Source organism: Castor canadensis, chromosome X (assembly GCF_047511655.1).
Source record: "Castor canadensis chromosome X, mCasCan1.hap1v2, whole genome shotgun sequence".
Taxonomy (NCBI): Eukaryota; Metazoa; Chordata; class Mammalia; order Rodentia; family Castoridae; genus Castor; species Castor canadensis.
The window spans coordinates 141,790,892-141,810,681 of record NC_133405.1 but is presented as its reverse complement, the minus strand read 5'-3'; the positions used below and the strand labels follow the sequence as shown (position 1 = coordinate 141,810,681).

The 19,790-nt window shown below is 35.3% G+C and overlaps 2 protein-coding genes across 3 annotated transcripts in view; both read left to right on the top strand.

The window, feature by feature from the left end:
- The window catches only part of LOC141410420 (ATP-dependent RNA helicase DDX3Y), a 1,065,346-nt gene that overhangs the window by 1,025,526 nt on the left and 20,030 nt on the right, over window positions 1-19,790 (top strand). The window contains exons 22-23 of one of the 2 annotated variants that reach the window (XR_012444341.1): window positions 16,311-16,438; window positions 19,587-19,631. The gene's annotated coding sequence lies outside the window, so the exon portion shown is untranslated. Of the gene's footprint in view, window positions 1-16,310; window positions 16,439-19,586; window positions 19,696-19,790 lie in introns of those variants that run through there. The other variant, XR_012444343.1, reaches the window with a different exon arrangement.
- LOC109691684 (ATP-dependent RNA helicase DDX3X-like) overlaps window positions 19,587-19,790 on the top strand; it is an 81,597-nt gene continuing 81,393 nt past the window's right edge. Inside the window, exon 1 of the mRNA XM_074063174.1 lies at window positions 19,587-19,695. The gene's annotated coding sequence lies outside the window, so the exon portion shown is untranslated. The remainder of the gene's footprint in view (window positions 19,696-19,790) is intronic.

Sequence of the window (19,790 nt, the reverse complement as noted above, 5' to 3'; positions counted from 1 at the left end):
ATTTATAGCTTGGCACACTAGTTGATTTAGAATGTTTATTAATTATTTTTATCACTTCAAAAGCAAGTTATCAGGTTACATGTAGACAGAAACTGTCAGGCCAGATTGATCAATTTTAATTTTTCTCCTACCTACTTAAGAATACTATAAGAATGTCATTCAGCTATTTCTTTTTAATTGAGAAAATATTTGTTCTGGTGCACAGTATGATAGTTTGATATATGGATACAATGATAAATGATCAAAACAGGGTAATCAGCATTTTCTTCTCCTTCGACATTTATCATTTCTTTGTTGGGACCCTTAGACTCCTGTCTTCCAGATCTTTATTAAATGTACAATAAATTATTGAAAACTGTAGTTCCCCTGCTGTGCTATCGAACACTAACTCCTTTGTAACTATATTTTGGTACCCAGTAGCCAGTCTTCTTCTATCCTCCATATCCCTCTGTAGCTTCTTGTAACCGCTCTTGTACTCTCTTCTGTGTGATCAACATTTTTAGCTTTTATATATGAATGAGAACATGCAGTATCTGTCTTTCTGTGTCTGGTTGTTTAGCTTTTTAATTGTCGTTAATCAAGCTAAATAAGCTGTCATTTTCGTATGGGTTCAAATAGTCAAATGGTGGGTAAATTGTTAAAATTTCAGCAGCTGTTTTATAAGTTGAAAGTCACATGGAAATACAGATCTTCAGGAATGCTAGGGAGCCATGTTCTTCAAATAATATATAGATGGGATATACAAAACAAGAGTGAGGTGGAGGCCAGGCATGGTATTCCCAGCACTCAGAAAGCAGAGGCAAGAGGATTGTGAGTTTAAAGCTAGCCTGGACTCATAGTAGGACCCTGTGACAAAAAAACAATAACAACAACAGCGAAAGAGAAGTAAGGTAGATCATCAAAATCGTGTGTTTTTTTGTTTGTTTGTTTTGGTGGTATAGGGGTTTGAACTCAGCTTCATGCTGGATCCACTCATCAGCCCTTTTTGCTTAGTTATTTTTCAGATAGGGTCTTGTGTTTTTGTCTGGGCTGGCCTTGGATTATGAGCCTTCTACCCACACTTCTCCGCAGCTGGGATTCTACAGGTGTAAGCCACCACACCTGGCTTATTTTGTTCAGATAGGGTTTTGATAACTTTTTTTGGAGGGGAAGCTAGGAGTTTCCAGCTGTGATCCTCCAATCTTTGTCTCCTGAGTAGCTGGCATTACAGACTTGGCACCACCATGCTCAACCCTTGGAACTTTTTTGTTTGTAGATTACTCTAATGCTTTGATTAGTGTTTCAAATTCCTAAGAAATGGCAGATGAGGATTCAGAGGCTGGTAAGTATTTTTAACTTAGTTTCTCCAAAACATTCTATGAATGGAATATATTATTCAGCAGTAAAAAGAAGTGAACCATTGATACATGTGATTTTTATATACCTCAAAAGTTATGGTCAGGTAATAAAGTCAGTATGAAATGGTTATGTACTATATGATTCCATTTCTGCATCATTTTTGAAATGGCAAAATTATAGAAATTGAGAACATACTACTGGTTGCCAGGGCTTAGGAACTGGGGTAGGTGGAGACAAGTGGGTATAGATGTAAAACAGTAACACAAGAAGTCCTGTGGTGGGGTCATTTTCCACCTCTCTGAGCTGACCCACTTTCACCTCTGAAAGTGCCTTTCTGTATAAACTTTACTATGGTTAATAAACTATACTTTCACTAAAAAAAAAAAATCCTGTGATGGAACTGTTTGGTATTTCTGGTCTGATCTACACACAGAGGCACACACAAACATGTGCATGTAAAACTAATGAAGTCTTGAGTTGGGCACTATGGCTCATACCTGTAATCCTAGCTACTTGGGAGGCTGAGATCGGGAGGATTGCGGTTTGAGGCCAGCCAGGGCAAATAGTTCAAGAGACCCATTTCCAAAATAGTCAGAGCAAAATGGACTGGAGGTGTGGCTCAAGTAGAGCCTGCTTTACAAATGTGAAGCCCTGAGTTCAAACCCCATTACTGTCCCCCACAAAGAAATCAATGTTGAGGTAGTGTTATTTATATATAGTTGGCATATTTCATCATATAAAAGACCTGTAAAGCCACACGTTTTTAGTGTAGTTTCTTCTAGTGTTAATTTTGCGCAGTTTTATGTCAGATAAATTCATCCATGTTTTTGTGTGTGTCAGTAATTTCTTTATTACCGTGTGACATTCTGTTGTGTCAGTATACCATAGTTTATTCATTTTCTACTAATAGCCATTAGGGTGTTTTTTTCAGTTCTGAATTATTAAGTAGAAAGCTGTTCTCGACTGATAGAAAATATTTATAAATCACACATCTGGTAAAGGATTTATATCCAGAGTATATAAAGAACTGTTAGAATTCAACAATGTGAAAATAGCACATTTAAGAAATGCTCAGGGCTGAGAGTGTAGTTCAGTGGTAGAGTACTTGCTTATCTAGCTTGTGTTAAGCCCTGGGTTCAATTCTCAGCAGTGCAAAAAAAGAAAAGAATCTGAAGACTTTGACATGTCACTATAGAGGATATATGCACGGCATAAAAATACATATTAACCTAATTAGCTACTAGGAAAATGCAAATTAAATCCGTTATGTATATGCCTACTATGATGGCTAAAATAAAAAAATACCTACCATACCAAGTGTCACCAAGGATGTGGAACAATGGAATTCTCATACATTGTTCATGGAACAACAAAAAGGTGCAGCTGCTCTGGAAAACAGTTTGGCAGTTTCTTATACTCCCCCCACCCCCGACACACACACATACTAGGGATTGCATTTAGGGTCTTCCACATGCTCTACTTCTGAGCTAACATCCTGAACCTTTTTTACTTTATTTTGAGACAGTGTGGTCTTACTAATTGCCCAGGTTGGCCTCAAACTTAATGATTCTCCTGCCTCTACCTCCCAAGTAGCTGGGGTTGTAGGCATGCATTACCGTGTCCAGCCTGTAGACCCTATTATATAACCTAACAGTCCTACTCCAAGATATTTATCCCAGAGAAATGAAAACTCCTGCCATATAGCCAAGTGTACATAATGTTTATTAGTGTCTCATGGGTCAAAATTGAAAACAGTCTGTATATCCTTTAGCAGATAATGGATAAACAAAATATATGGTATATCCATATAATGTAATACAAGTCAGGCAAAACAGTGAACCAGTGATACAGGCAACACCTTGGATGGCTCTCAAGATATAATGCTGTTAGAGAAGCCAACTTTATAAATGTTACTTCTGGGCAGTGGTAAAACACTTGCCTAGCATGAATGAGGCCATTGGCAGTACCAAAAAAAAAAGGAGGGAAATAACATCCTGTCTGATTTGGTTTATATTGATCAAAAAGACAAAACTATAGTGATGCAGAAGAGATCAGTTGGGTTCTAGGAATTAGTGGAGGAGGAGAGTTACACTATCCTTTTGTATGAGAACCATTCGGGGTGATTGAACTGTTCTGATTCCAGATTGTGATTATTACACTACTAAATAAATACCTTAAAGTTAATAATAATGTATAGCTCAAAGTGTTAACATCACTGTATTTTAAGTTTGAGAAAGTAAGAAAAATGGTGATACAAACATTCTTGAACACACTTTTTGTGGATATGTGTGCTCATTTCTCTTGATTTCTCTCAGAATGGAATTGCTGGGCCATAGGATTAGCATATGTTTAGTTTTAGTATATACTCCAAGAGAATTTTCCCAACTAGTTGCTGTGATCGACAGTTCCACCTACAATATATGAGAGTATTGTCATCAACATTTTAGTATTAATCTCTTGAATTGTATATTGAATTTAAAAGTTATTTTGGTGCATAGATAGTGTCATCTCCTTTTGGTTTAAATTTGTATTTTCATGATGAATAATTAGGTTAAACATCTCTTTACATGCCAATTAGCCATTTGGAGATTCTCTTTTGATTTGGCCATTCAACTTGTTTTATAGTTTGTGTTATCTTTTTTCATATTGATTTGTGACTGTTATGTTTACATATCTATGTATTTTTATTTAGTTAGTTTTTGGCGATGCTGAGGTTTGAAATCAGGGCTTTGTGCTTGTTAGGCAGGTTCTCTACTGCTTGAGTCACACATACAGCCCTTTTTGCTCTGGTTATTATGGAGATACGGTCTTGCTTTTTGCTTAGGCCCAGCTTGGACCATGATCCTCCTATTTATGCTTCCTGTTGTCACTGGGATGGTAGGCCATGCATCACTCTGCCCAGTTTTTTCCATTGAGATTGGGGTGGTAGGGGGCGGGGGGACCTCACAAACTTTTTTTTTTCCAAAAAATTGAAATTTTTTGAACCACGATCCTTCCAATCTCAGCCTCCCAAGTAGCTAGGATTATATGTATGAGCCATTGGTGCCCAGCCAATATCTATATATTTTAAAATAAGTTTTATTGAGATATATTCATAAAATATACAGTAGAGTTACACAATTCAGTGGTTCTAAGCATATTGATAAAGTTTTGCTTCCATGCCTCCTACCTAACTCCAGACATTAACATTATCCCAAAAAAAGAAATCCATTGCCCATTAATAGTCACTACTCATTCCCTTGTAGCCTCAGCTCCTGGCTACCACTAACTTACTTTCTACCTCTATGGAATTACCTATTCTGAGCATTTTATGTAAATATAATCATACAACGTATGCCTTCTGTGTCTTTCACTTAGTATGCTTTTTTTTTATTCCCAATAGTCTTTAAGTGAGTAGATATTCTTACATTTTTCCAGTTATTATTTTGTTGATATAAAATTCACCTACCATAAAATCTACCCTTGCAAAGTATGTACAACTCAGAGGTTTGGTTTGTTCACAAGATTGTGCAACCATCACCACTAGAACATTTATCTCCCTAAAAGGAACCTACCTGTTGCTCACTGGAAATAACTCTCCATTCCTTCTTCCCTCTTGTCCTTGAAAACCAGGAATCTACTTTCTGTCTTTTTGGAATTGCCTATTCCGGACATTTCATACAATATGTGGCCTTTTGTATCTGACTCCTTTCTTGAAGCATGTTTTTAAGGTTTATTCATGTTGTAGCATGAATCCATACTTAATTCCTTTTAGTACCTGAATCATATTCCAATGTTATGCCTTCCATTCATCTGTTGCTTTTCATTTAGATTGTAACCAGTTTTTGGCCATTTTGAGTAACTGTTATGAACATTTACATACAAGTTTTTTGTGTACATTTGTATTGGCTGTCCATCTAGTGGTAGAATTTGCTGGATTATATAGTGACTTTATGCTTAAGCTATTGAAAAACTGTCCAACTGTTTTCTAGTGTACATGCATTATTTTACATTCCCTTCAGAAGCAGATGAGCGTTCCGATATCTCTGCATCTTCACACATGTAATACTGTCTTTTGATTATAGCCATCTTAATGTATGTGAAGTTGGTATCTCATCGTGATTTCTATCTGTGTTTCTCTTATGACTGAGGTTGAACATCTTTTCTTTTTTTTTTTTTGCAGACTGGGGTTTGAATTTAGGGCCTCACACTTGTGAGGCAGGCACTCTACCTCTTGAGCATTCCACCAGCCACCTTTTCTTGTTCTTATTAACTATTTCTGTATCTTCTTCTGAGAAATAGCTATTCAGTTCTTTTGCCTAATTTTTGGGTTGTTTGTGATTTTATTGTTGAGCTATAAAAGTTCTTTATACATTTTGAATACTAAGCCTTAATTTGATACCTGATTTTCAAATATTTTTCCCAGTTCTGTGGATTAACTTTTCATTTTCTTGATAGCATCCATTGAAGTTGCAAATACTTATAATATTGACAAAGTCCAATTTATGTTTGCTTTTGGTATCACATTTAAGAAACCATTGCTTAATCTAAAGTCACAATGATTTACACATATGTTTTCTTCTGAATGTTTTATAGCTTTGGGTCTTAAGTTTTTGACCCATTTTTAGTTTTTGTGTATGATGCAAGATAGGGGTCCAGATTCATTCTTTTTCATGTCACTGTCCAGTTGTTCAGCACTGTTTGTTCAAAAAACTTTTGTTTCACATTGAACAGTCTTGGAACCCTTATCAAGAATCATTTGATCATAAATATATGGGTTTATATCTGCAGTATCAATTATTTCATTGATCTGCCTGTGATTCCTTATGTCAGTGCCATTCAGTCCTGATTATGGCAGCTTTATAGTGAGTTTTGAAATTGTGACATGAGTCTTTCAATTTTGTTCTTTTTCAAGATTGTTTTGGTTATTCTGGGGCTCTTCCATATCCATATGAGTTTTAGAATTAGCCAGTCAATTCCTATAAAAGAATTGGCTTGGATTGATTAGTAATTTCAAAAAATCTGTATACATGAATTTGAAGAGTGCTGCTATCTTAATACTAAGCCTTCTGATCCATGGAGGTGGATGTCTTTCCATTTATGGAGACATTCTTTACTCTCCTTCAATAGCATTTTTTTTTGTTTTTAGTGTATAGGTCTTATATCTTTAGTAAATCTATTCCTAAGAATCTTAATGTTTCTGGGGCTATAGTAAATGAAATTGTTTCTTAGTTTTGCTTTTGGATTACTCATTGTTAGTTTATGGAAATAGACTATTGTTTGTTTATTGATATTATATCATGTATCTTTGCTGGCCTTTTTTATTAGCTCCAATAAAGTTGTAGTGTGTGAGCTAGGCACTAGTGGCTCATGCCTGCAACCCCAGATATTCAGGAGGCAGAGATCAGGAGGATCACAGTTCAAGGCCAGCCTGGACAAATAGTTTGTGAGACCCTATCTCAAAAATACCCAACACAAAAAGGACTGGCACCTGCCTAGCAGGCATGAGATCCTATGTTCAAACCCCAGTACTGCCCAAAAAAATAAGTTGTAAGTGTGTATTTTTTTTTAGGATTTTGTATATAATAGATCATGCCATCTGCATATAGTGATAGTTTTACTTCTTGTTTTTTAATTTGGAGACCTTTTATTTCTTTTCTTTGCCTAATCACTTTGGTTGGAGTGTCAAGTACACATTCAGGTGTGGTGGCTTAAGCCTGTCATCCTAGCTACTTGGAAGGTAGAAATTAGGAGGATTGCCATTTGAGGCCAACCCAGGCCAAAAGTTTTCAAGACTTCATCCAGTGGCTAGACATGGTGGTGCATGCCTGTCATACCAGCTACACAGAGAAGTGCAAATAGGAGAATTGTAGTCCAGTCATAAAGAGAGACTTTATCTCAAAAATAACAAAAAGAGATAGTGGAGTGGCTTAAGCGGTAGAATGCTTTTCTAGTAAGTACAAAGCCTTGAGTTCAACCCCTCAGTGTACCACCACCAACAAAAAGAATGTTAAATACAGTGTTGAGTTGAACTGATGAGAATGATCTTCCTCTTCTGACCTTAGAGCTTTCAGTTTTTCATCACAAGTACAGGAGTAGAAATGTGTTTTTCATAGCTACCGTTTATCAGATTGAAGAAGGTCCTTTCTGTTTCTGGTTTGTTTAATGTTTTTTTATCATAAGGGGGTGTTAAATTTTATCATATGCTTTTTTTTAATGTCTGTTGAAATGATCATGTGAATTTTGTACTTTTGCTATGCTATATCATAGTTGATTTTTGTAGGCTGAAGCAGCCTTCCATTGGTAGGATAAATTCCCCTTGGTAGTGTCATATAATCTTTTTACTCATATCTGGTTTACTGGTATTTGTTGAAAATTTTCCATATTCTGTTTCTTGTGATGTCCAGCTTTGGCATCAGTGCAATACTGACTTCACAGAGTGATTTGGGAAATTTTCCCTTCCCTCCTAATTTTTGGAAGCATTTGAGAAGATTGATGTTAATTCTTAAAACATTTGATAAAAGTCAACAGTGAAGCGATCAAGTCTCAAGTTTTCTCTGTTGGAATTTTTTTGATAACTCAGTTTCTTTACGTACTACAAATCTCTTCAGAGTTTCTATTTCTCCTTTCTCTCTCTCTCTCTCTCCCTTCCTCTCCCTTTCTCCTTACTCCCTCCTCCCCTTCCTCGCTCTCTTTTTCTTGTAGTACTTGGGATCAAAACCAGGGCCTTGCCAGAGGTTCTATTTCTTATTGAGTTAGTATTGGTAGTTTTGGTGCTTTTAGGTATTTGTGTATTTCATCTTACCTAATAGGCTGGCGTACAGTTTCTGTAAGATTAGTAATAATGTCTCTGCTTCCAATTCTGATTTTAATAATTTGAGTTATTTTTCCTTGAGGTTAGTCTTCCTCAATCTCAATGTTCCTAATGTTTTCAAAGACCCAGCTTTTAGTTTTGTTGTTTTTCCATGTTGTATTTTATCTCTGCTCTACTCTATACTATTCCTTTGCTTTGGGTTCACTTTGTTTTTTTCTAGTTTCTTAAAGTGTAAGAATAGGTTATTGATTTAAGATGTCTCTTTTTAATATGTGCATTTACAGCTGCAAGTTTTTCTATGAGCACTGGGTTTTGCTGTCACAATGTTTTTTGGGTACTGTGCTTTTGTTTTCCTTCAGTCCTAAGTAGAATTTAATTTTCTTTTTGATCCATTGGTTATTTAGGAGTATTTTGCTTAACTTCTACATATTTCTCAGTGTCCCAGATCTCCTTGATTTTTATTTGTACTTTCATTCCATTGTGGTTGGAGGACCTATTTTACATGAATTTAGTCCTTTTCAATTTATTGAAGCTTGATTTATTGGTTACCATGTGGTCTGTCTTGGGTAATCTTCTATGTGTCTTCTTGTTGTTGTTTGTTTTTGAGACAGGGTCGGTCTTACTATATTGCCCACGCTGGCCTCAAACTCTCAATCCTACTGCTTCATCCTCCAAGTGCTGGGATTACAGGCATATGCTAAATACTTGACTTCTATATGCTCTTAAGAAGAAAGCTGTATTCTGCTGATACTGAGTAGAGTATTCTAGAGATGTCTTTACATTTATTCATGGAAATTTTCACTGAGTATCTATTCTTAGACATATTTTAGAAATCATAAATTTACACCATTACTTTTGATTCTAGTGTAAGAAGATTCTTTATTCACTTCCATCCCATGTTTGTGTGTATTTTGTTCCACAGTTGGAATCCTAGTTCCCAACATCATCAGCCTAGTTACCTATTTGCTCAATTTAATAGTATATCTAACTTAGTTTTAAAACTTACTTGCCCATACTATACTAAACCTGAAAAAAATTCTGAATTTATTTGTAATTTTCCATTCTTACCCTACTCTGTCAAAGACTAAAGGTATGTGTAGTCAAATACTGTGATTTTTGGATTAGTTCTTTCTTCTCCCCCCAATAACGTGGTTAGGGTATTTTTATGCAGGATAATTAGGTTCGTTTTTTGGTTTGCTTTTAGTTAAGTGTTTTTTTTTTTTCCTTTTAAATTCTTAATTGATTTCACTTATTTTTATTTAGCACAAATATAACATTAATAATCCCATATTATAATAATGTTATGTGATTTTTATAGTAGTAGTATGTTTTCAAAAGTCAGAATTATGCAAAATATTTACCAGAAGTTTCACTTTTTTCTTCTAAATTGATAAGCAATAAATTTTTTTTTCAGAGTTTAGGACTTTTAGTTTCGTGAAATCACTGAAGCCAAAAACAAATAAAAGAACAAGAAAAAAAGAAAATCATGATAAATCATTCCTTCTTTTACAACCCCCAATGCAAAAAAAAAAAAATTGAGGAAAAAATGGTTTTCTACATGGGATGAGACAATATAAATTCAAAACTTATAGATAAGGATTAGCTCAATCACTTGATACATAATACACTTTGGTTTCTTTTTCTGCTTGAGATTCATTGGATTTGTTAATTCTGTGCTTTTCAAATCTGTTTTGTAAAATTCTCAGTCCTTTTTATATATAATTTAAAATTTTTCCCATTTTCGTTAGCATATATTCATTATACAGGGGGGAATTCATTGTGACAATTCCAAATAGGCTTCCATTGTACATTCGCTAGGTTGTCCCCACCATCTCCCCTCAACACTTAAAGCAGTTTTAAAAGGTTTCATTGTTCTATTTCGTATATGTATATGAAACCCATCAACAATATTCTCTCACCTTCGTCTCCACCATTCTATCTTGTTTTTCTTATTTTCTTTCTCTCCTTTTGAGGTGTAATAAGCATATGTTACTGTCCTCTTATACTTTGTTTTGTATTTTTTCATTCTTTTATTGTCTCCGTGTCACATTCTGGAAGGTTTTCCCAAACTTACCTTCAAATTCATTAATTCTCTGTTCATCTGGTTCTGATTGCTGGTTAAATCTATTCATCACACTTTTTATTTTGATTTTTAGACTTTTTTTTTCTGTATTTCATTTCAGAATTTTGAAATATTGCTTCAAATTTGCTGTATTACTTTTTTAGGTTCCAGGTTAAATATTCAATATTTAAATCTTAATGGATTTTGGTCTAAGAATAAAAAACCTGAATTACATTCCTGACTCTATTTCAACCACCTTGTTTCTTCTCACCCCCACCCTCCACCCCCCGCCATTGCTGGGGCTTGAACTCAGCCTTAGATAGGCATTCTGCCACTTGAGCCATGCTTCAACTCTTTTTTTGCATTTATTATTTTTCAGGTAGAGTCTTGCGTTTTTGCCCAGGGACAGCCTAAAAACAAGATCCTCCTGCCTAGGGCCTTCTGTAGCTGGGACCACAGGTGTGCACTACCACACAGCCTATTGATTAAGATGGGGGTCTTGCTAACTTTTTGATTGGGCTGGTCTTAAACTGTGATCCCTCTCATCTTTGCCTTCTAGGTCACTGAGATTATAGATTTGAGCCTTTGTGTCAGGTCTTATAACTATTTTTCAGTGGGGTATTTATACCTCCACAAGACTTTGAACTCCTTAAAATCAGGGATAGCTATCTTTATCTTTGTATATACCTTACACGTAGATATTCAGTTCATATTTGTTGAATGTATGTATGGAGTATGAAATACCTAGTTATCTTTAGACAATACCTTATTTTCTGCACAAGGAACTCTTGTGAGTTCCTGTTGAAGTGAGAATTTTTGTTTTTCCTTTCTCGTTGCCTGGTAGTAAGAGTCTTAAAACAGTAATTGCATTCATTTCCATCATGCTGAACTGTGATGCCACAAGCTGAAAATCCAGAGAATCCATGGGAGTTGGCACCCTTAAGGATTAGATCATTTTCCCATATTCGGTTTGCCTTTTTATATTTATAAAATTTGATTTGACTATACTGAAAGTCCTTCATATTCACGCAGAGTTTGAGATTTGGATTTTTAAAAAAGTATTTCTAGTGAGGTTGTGCCTAACCATCTAGTTGCTTTTTCTCTTCGTTTACCCGCAGTTAGAGTAGTTCTTTAAGGGCTTTCATATGACAGAAAACAACCCTATCAGATGTTATCTCCTTCTATAGATTAAAAATCTCAGGGGCTAGCTGGGTGCTGGAGGCTCACATTTGTAATCCCAGCTACTTGGGTGGTTGAGATCAAGAGGATCACAGTTCAAAATCAGACTGGGCAAATAGTTTGTGAGACTCCATCTCCAAAAATAGAACAAAATGGACTGGAGATGTGGCTCAAGTGGTAGAGTGCCTGCTTTGCAAGCTCAAAGCCCTGAGTTCAAAGCCTAGTCCCACAAAAGAAAACAAATAAACAAAAACTCAGACTCAGGTTAAGCAATTTATTCAAGGTTCCAGAGTCAGAAAGTGGAGGACCTGGGATTTAAAACTGGTTTTCTGCTGTTCATTCTCTATTACTCCAGTTCTTTTTAAGACCATCTTGCTTGTAGCCAAGGCTGACCTTGAACTCTGCCTCAGCCTCCCTGGTGCTGGGATTACAGTTGTGCTCTACCACAGCTGGCCATCATACTGCTCTTCCAAGTAAAGCTGAAAATCATTTTACTTTGAATGAATTTATAATTTTTAATAGTGCTTTTAATTATTTGGTTACATTTTAATAACCAGTAGAAACATTTATGCTAAGCTGTTTAGGTAATGTTTAAAGATTCAAAGTTTTTTTAAAAAATCCTTTCTTAGCATATGTGTTGTTTTTAATTTGAATCACCACTAGAAGGACTTCCTTGCACGTCAGTGTTCTTTAGACTTTCGCTAACTTGTTTATTTCCTCCCCTGTTGCATAATCTGTATATAGGCATTAATTGGTCGGGAGGCAGGAACGTTGCAGATGTTTTTCTTTCAAACCTTAGCTTGCTCTGAGATTTGGAATTAACCTTTAGAATGTTCCACAAATGCCAAAGATCTGTAAATATCTTTTCACATGAGCTGAAAATTTCAGCCAATTGAAACATTTATGAACACAGATGTTTTCCTTAAGAATAGTTAATAAAATCAGAAAAAAAATACTTCAAATCAGCTTCCTCCTGTAATATGATAGGCGGGCACATAAATACTTTCCTCTCTTCTAGTTTACATTGTTCATTTTCTCTGGGAGGAAATAACTGACCATTGAAACCTTAAATTATTTATCCTGGTTTTTGTTTTGTTTTGTTTTTATCCCCAGAGCAAATAGGAAAGGATTTTGACTGACGAGGACTGCTTAGTTCTGTGAAGCTCACATTGTTTGTCTACTGTTGAAGGGCCTCATTAGGGGTAAATTTGCTTTTTCTGGGTTTGCCAGATTCCTGTCTCTTACAGAAACTTGCCATTTGGATTGTCTCTTTCCTTAACTGGCAGTGTTAAACAGTTCAGGTCATTAGTTATTTTTTCTTGTTTCCATTTTTATTTCTATTATTAGCTTTTCACATATTTAAAGCAGAGGATATTGGTCACTGAGATTGTGCCCGAATTGCTGGGTCTCTCAGGGCCTGTGTTCTCTGTACTCTAACAAATGAGCTACAGTTCTCAAGAGATCAGTGGAACTTGTTTGTTGATCCTGAATTCTTATCCAGAGGAAGTAGATCTTGAGAATGTCTAAGGAAGGGTAAGTGAGTTTATTATTCTCTTTCTCTCTGTCTCTCTTTGTCTCTCTGTCTCTCTCTCTCTCTCTCTCTCTCTCTCTCTCTCTCTCTCTCTCTCGTCTCTCTCAGTGATGAGGTGTCACCTGAGTGACTTGGAAGATTAATAAGCATGGCTGTCAGTCGAGTGTGGAGGTAGAGGCAGAGGTTGGAAGAAATTTGATCCAAATCTTATCGTGGTTCATGTGTAGTGTTCTGTAAAGTCATCATTACTGTTTTAAAAGATTGAGATTATATAATTTTAATAGGAATTTTAATAAGACTACAAGTACCCTGTTTATCCTATTAGAAAACTTTTTTTTAGAATGTGTTTAAAAATAAATTGTGTCTTTAGAAAACACCTTGAAAGACTGAGTTAAAAAGCAGTCTGTGGTTTTGTTTCTGGACAGTGTAGGCAAAAAAATTTAGAGTAGAATCTCCTTTTCTTCTTTGCTTTGTAATATAAAGTAGTTCTGAGTTAGGTTTTTATTTTTGTATTTTTTTTTCTTATTACTGATTTTCTTTTTTGGCACGTATAATAATGACTAAAATGACCTCTATAAAACATGACTAATAATGATAGTGTTGATTATCTCAGTTTCACCCTTTGACCTTAACTATCTGGTTAGTTTTAGAAAGATATTTCCTTTGGTTAAACAGGACATGGATCTCTCAAAGAAATCTTTAAAAACATAGTAAATTTTTAATTGAGACTTTCTGGGGGCTATTCTTTTTCTAGTTCTCTTGTTCTGTAAGGAATTATAAGTGCTTCCAGAGCCTTGCACTTATTATTATTTTAATCTAATCATGTATTGATTATGGGCAAAATAAAATTGACCCACTTTACTGCTGTTCTTAAACCTCGCTGTTACAGAAAACAACCAGGGTGTAAATAATTGTATATTATTTTTAAACATCTTGTGACAGCACTAGAACTTTGAAGTTTCTTTTAAATGTGAAAATTATGAAAGGCTCTTTAGGCTTTTCTGTTTCCTTTCCTTTCAGCTCTGTTTACAGATTGCTAGTTTTTAAACAAATTTTATTATAGAGAATATCACTGATGCTGGCATATTTGTCAGTTTGTATTCATGGTGTTTATAAAGCTCGTTTGCAGATTAAGATGAACTGTATTTCTAAATACAGTTGAAATTTTTGGAAAGTAATAATAGTTTTCCCCTGTGGTAGAGCATATGTTAAAGATGTATTGTTAGCTGGGTATTGGTGGCTCATGCCTGTAATCCTAGCTGTTTGGGAGACTGAGATTGGGAATTTGTGGCTTGAGGCTAGCCTGAGGAAATAGTTTGAGAGACCCCATATCCAAAATAACGAGAGCAAGATGGACTGGATGTTTGGCTCAAGTAGCAGAGCACCTGCTTTGCAAGTGTGAAGTGCAGTCTTATTACTTGATGTCCACGAAATATTTCTCTAAAAGTAATAGGGTTAAAATTGCCCAAAATTATACAGTCAGGTGTCATATAACCATGTTTTAGTCAAGGACAGACCACATATCTGACAATGATCCCATAAGCTTAAAATTATAATAGAAGGACTGGTGGAATGGCTCAAGTGATAGAGCGCCTGCCTAGCAAGCATGAGGCTGAGTTCAAAACCCAGTACCACCCAAAAAAAAAAAAAATTTTATAAAGGAACTAAAAAATTCTCTTGCTTATTGACATTGTAGCTGTCATAAGATGAAAGCACATCTTATGTGATGTAAACAGGTCATCTGCACTGCTAGGCATATAAAGTATAGCATGTATATTTAATGTACCATATATAATACTTGATAACAATAAATGATAACCATGTTGCTGGTTTGTGTATTTACTATGCCTTTCAATAGTTATTTTAGAGTATAAAATACTCTTCTACTTATAAAAACATTTACTGTAAAGCAGTGTGTTGTAATGCTGGCAGCTGCCTCTTACATTTTAAGTTTGCTGCATTCCTTTGTTGCATCAAGAGACTTGTGGAATGTGATTGACTTAAACCACTCATGTTTGTGTAAGTACACTGTATGATGTTCACACATGACAAAATAGCCTAACATGTTTCTCAGAATGTAAGTCATCAAGTGATGCATGACTGTACTTGAGACAGTATGGCATTAGAGATATTAGGGAGTTCACAGACCACACGTGTATAGTCAAGGGATTTTCACCAGTGAAGCCAAGATGTTAGTGTTTTTAACAAGCCACACATAAAAATAACACTAAATGGATCAGCAGCCTTAGTTTGATGTTTGTCAGCTTGAATTAAAGATTTTTCAGGTAATATATATAAAGTCAAAATTGATAAATTGGACTTGAGCAAAATGGAAAAAAAAAAAACCCTCTGTTTTTTTGAAAGACACCTTGGAGAAAATAAAAAGTTAAGCCACAGTATGGGAGGATCTGATAAAGGACTATATCCAAAATATATGAAGAATTCTTACAATAATAGGATAGACAACTTAACTTAAAAATGGACAATTTTTTTTAGTTTTTTTTCTTTTTTTAAATTTCTTTATTTTTTTATTATTCATATGTACATACAATGCTTGGGTCATTTCTCCCTGTTTCTAGCTTTATGAGGAACTGCCTTAATGTTTTCTGAAGAAGCATTTTAACACGAAGCATAAAAGTTTGCAATCTATTTCTCTTTTTTTTGAAGTATTGGGGGTTTGAACTCAGGGCCTACATGTTGACCCACTCAACCAGCCCTTTTTTTGTGATGGGTTTTTTTTGAGGTAGGATCTTATGAACTGTTTGTATAGGCTGACTATGCACCTTGATCCTCCTAATTTCCATCTTCTGAATAGCTAGAATTATAGGTGTGAACCACAGGGACCCAGCTCTCTACCTGCTTCTTAATACTTATTTTTTGTTTTTCTTCTTTGTAATAGCTATAAACCAGTGTGAATTGGTACAGTTTTGCTTTGCATTTCTATAATGATTAGGGATGCTGTAGTTTTGTATTGCTTATTGGTTGTCTTTTTGGAAAATATCTGTTTAAGTTCTTTGCCTACTTCTTGTTATGTTGTTTTTGAGTTATAGAAGTTTCTTGTATTTTCTAGATAGTAACTCCTACTACATGTGATTTGCAATTTTTTTTCCTATTTTGTAGATATCTGTCTACTCTGTTGAGTGTTACTGACATGTAGAAGTTTTGAAGTTTAATGTAGTGCCATTTTTTTAATTGTGTTGCTTACAATTTGGTGTCATATCAATAAATCATCTCCAAATTAAGTGTCTTGAAGCTTTCCCTCTGTGTTTTCTTCTAGGATTTAAAATGATTTAGATTTAGGTCTTGAATTCATTTTGAGTGAATTGTTTAGTGTATTATAAGATAAATGTCTAGCTGCTCCTTGGCATGTAGATGTTTCCATTGTCAGTTTTTCTTTTCTTTTTCAGTACCTGGGTTTGAACTTGGCCTCATGGATGGCTGGGCAGAGATTCTGCCATTTGAGTTACTCCACTGGCCCTCCAACATCAGTTGAAGAATCTGAGTCCTGGTCAAAAATTATTTAGCCAGGAGCCAGGTGCTGGTGACTCATGCCTCTTATCCTAGCTACTTGGGAGGCTGAGATTGGGAGGATTGTGGTTGAGACCTGTCTGGGAAAGTAGTTCTGGAGACAATACTTCTGAAACAACCAGAGCAAAATGGACTGAAGCTGTAATTCAAGTGGCGGAGCCTTTGCAAGTGCTTTAGCACCGGTGGCTCATGTTTCTAGTCCGAGTTCCTTGGGAGGTGAATATTAGGAGGATTAAGTACCAGGTTTGAGCCATGCCTCTAGTCCATTTTGTTCTGGCTATTTTGGAATGGGATCTGTGACCTATTTGCCTGGACTGGCCTTGAACTGTGATCCTCTTGAGCTTAGCCTCCCAAGTAGCTCTCATTGCAGTTATGAGCAACTGGTACATGGCAACATTTTGTTTTATAGATTTACCTAGTGGTGATTCACTTTAATCATTTTTGAATTTCTTGGGTCAACAATTTGTCTTTTTAGAAATCATACTTGGGGAATTATTTATGATATTTATCTCAAAATATTTTTCTGTCGTGTTTTTTCCTTCCTTTTGGGACTCCCATTGTATTTTTTGTAATTCTTCATATGAGGTCAACAGATGTCTGAAGCTATACTTAAGTTAAAATGATTTAATTTTTTTTTGGATTGGAAAATTTCTGTTGATGTACCTAAAAGTTAACTAATTATTTTTCAATTTTACATCTATTCAGTGTGTTTGCTTTGCTTTATTGCAGTTATTGTGACTTTATGGGGGAGGTGGTATAGTAAACCGCCTTTTTTTGATGGATTTATTACATGCTCTTTTGACCAAGTGCAGTTAACAATGAAATGAATAAGCAAATAAATTAATTAATTAATTAATTTAAAGGAAGCTTCAAAGACAAAAGTTTCAAATTCCTGCACACATATTGTTCAACCTACTGATGCAGAGAAACTCTCTTCAGAAGTCCCAGGTTATTATTAGTTTCTTTTAAATAATTATATGACTTGCTGTGTCTTTGCCCCTAATTTTGTGAAAATAATAATATACCTCCCAAAAAGCAAATAGGGCCCAAGAAGCAAGAGAAAAGTTACGCAATTCCTCGCAAGCCTAACAGGGCCTATAAGGTGTATAATTTAAATGATAAGGTAAAAATTTGTTGAAAGGCTGCATGTTGTTAGTGGAAGGTGGGTGGTTTTGGGGAAAAATGAATCAAACATCTACAGTATTTGAGATAAAGAGCACTAAATAACATTAGGTTTTTGATGAGCAGTATTAACGTGTACAACAGTATTTTTTTGTGACAGTATTATAGCTTATTCCATGTGGCTTGAAGCTATGGATGCTTAGATTTACTGTATGTACGGTACAGGCAAATCTGAGAAATTTTATCGTATTGAACTCTGTGTACCTTGAGTATTCATAGTTTTATCTCAGTGGCAATCTGGTTGGAACGTAGACTGGTGGATACCAAGGAGCTACTGTACTGGGGTTTGAAATCAGGGCCTCCCATTGCTATATTGGCACTCCATCACTTGAGCCGTGCTCCCACCCCTTTAATTTTTCAGATAGGATCTCAGGTTTCTGCCTGGCCTGATCTGCAATGGTGATCCTCCTACTGTCACTGTCCATTGAACTAGAATTACAGACTTGAGTCAATATGCTTATCTTGTTTTTGAGGTTGAGTCTCACTAATTTTTTTCCCTTTAGCCTTGAACTGAAACCTTCCTGAGCTCTGCCTCCTGTGAGGTAGAAGTGTGGAGGCCATGCCTCAAGTGAAAGAGTGCCTTTCTAATCAAACAAATAAATGGCAGGCATGTTGGCATATGCTTTTAATCCCAGCTAAATGGGAAAATATGAGTCATATTTGCAATTTAAAATTTTATTTTAATTTAAGATTTATATTTTTATGGTAGACATGTTTAAAAATAGTAAAAAGGAATGGTAGTCATAGTAATATCTTACTTAACCTATCTAAGATACTATGTTAATATGATTAGTAAAATTATTAATGACTTTTTAAAAAACATGAATTTTTTTGAATAAAATTGCATTTATAGCACAGTTTAACTTAGATTCACTATATTTCAAATGTTCAAACATTACATGTGAGGCTGGTGTGATGACAGACATCTGTATAATCCCCTCACTAGGGAGATGGAGGTTGGAGGAATAAGGCCAGTGAGCTACAGAACAAGACTGTCTCAAAAAAACAAGAACAACCACAAAAAATAAGAATGAAAGAAAGAGTGAAAGAAAAAGAGAAAGAAAACAAAGAAAAGAGAAAGTTAACATGTGCCTAAGTGGCTACTGAATGCAGTTCTTCCTGTGCTCATATGAAAGTAGTTTTGTTTATTGAACAAGCACTAAAGTAATAAACTAGATATGCAACTTTTTTGTAACTTTATTCATGTGATCATTATCATATTATTTTATTGGCATTCTTATTCCATTTTTAGATGAGAAAGCACTTGGGTCATGACTATTCCACAGATACTTACAGTAGCAGTTTCTTCTTAAGAGTGCTATCGTGAATCCTGACTCTGGTAGAGAATAGATTGAAACATTGCTTTCTTGTTTTTTATTTATTTTTTGGTGGGACTGGTGTTTGAACTAGGGGCCTTGTGATGCTAGGCAGGCACCCTACCACTTGAACCATGTCCACAGCCCCAACACAATGATTTCTTTAGTAACTGCGAAGTATAGGCATTCTTTTAAGAAGAAAATGAGCAGGGGAGCCCTGTGGACATTCCTGTAATCCTGGCTACTTAGAAGGCAGAAACTGGGAGGAGCAAGGATCAAGGCCAGCTTAGACAAATAGTTCTAAGGCCCCCATCTCCAAAATAACCACAGCAACTGAGTTCAAACCTCAGTCCTACCCCCTATTCCCCCAAAAAAGAAAGAAAAAAAGAATTGGAGGTGTGGCTCGTACAAAAGAGTGCCTGTTTTGCTAGTGTGAAACCCTGAGTTCAAACCCTGGTCCTACCAAACAAACAAGTAAACAAAAAAGGAAATGCAATTAATGTAATTTAGGTTTTTCTTCTTTTTAAATGTTTATGTTTTTTGGGTGGAGATTTGGCTCAAACAAACCTTTTGCAAGTGTAAAGCCCTGAGTTTAAACCCCAGTCCCACTAAAAAAAATAATAATAATAATTAAATATTTATATTTTTCATTTTTAGGCTGTTCACTGCTACGAATCTTTAATAGTAAAAGCTGAAGGAAAAGTGGAATCTGATTTCTTTTGTCAATTAGGTCACTTCAACCTCTTATTGGAAGATTATTCAAAAGGTAACGGGTTTTGCTTTTTAAATTTCTGCTTGACTTACACATTATGTAATTCTGATGTTTTTTGTTTTTTTGTCACCTCACTTGCTACTATTTTT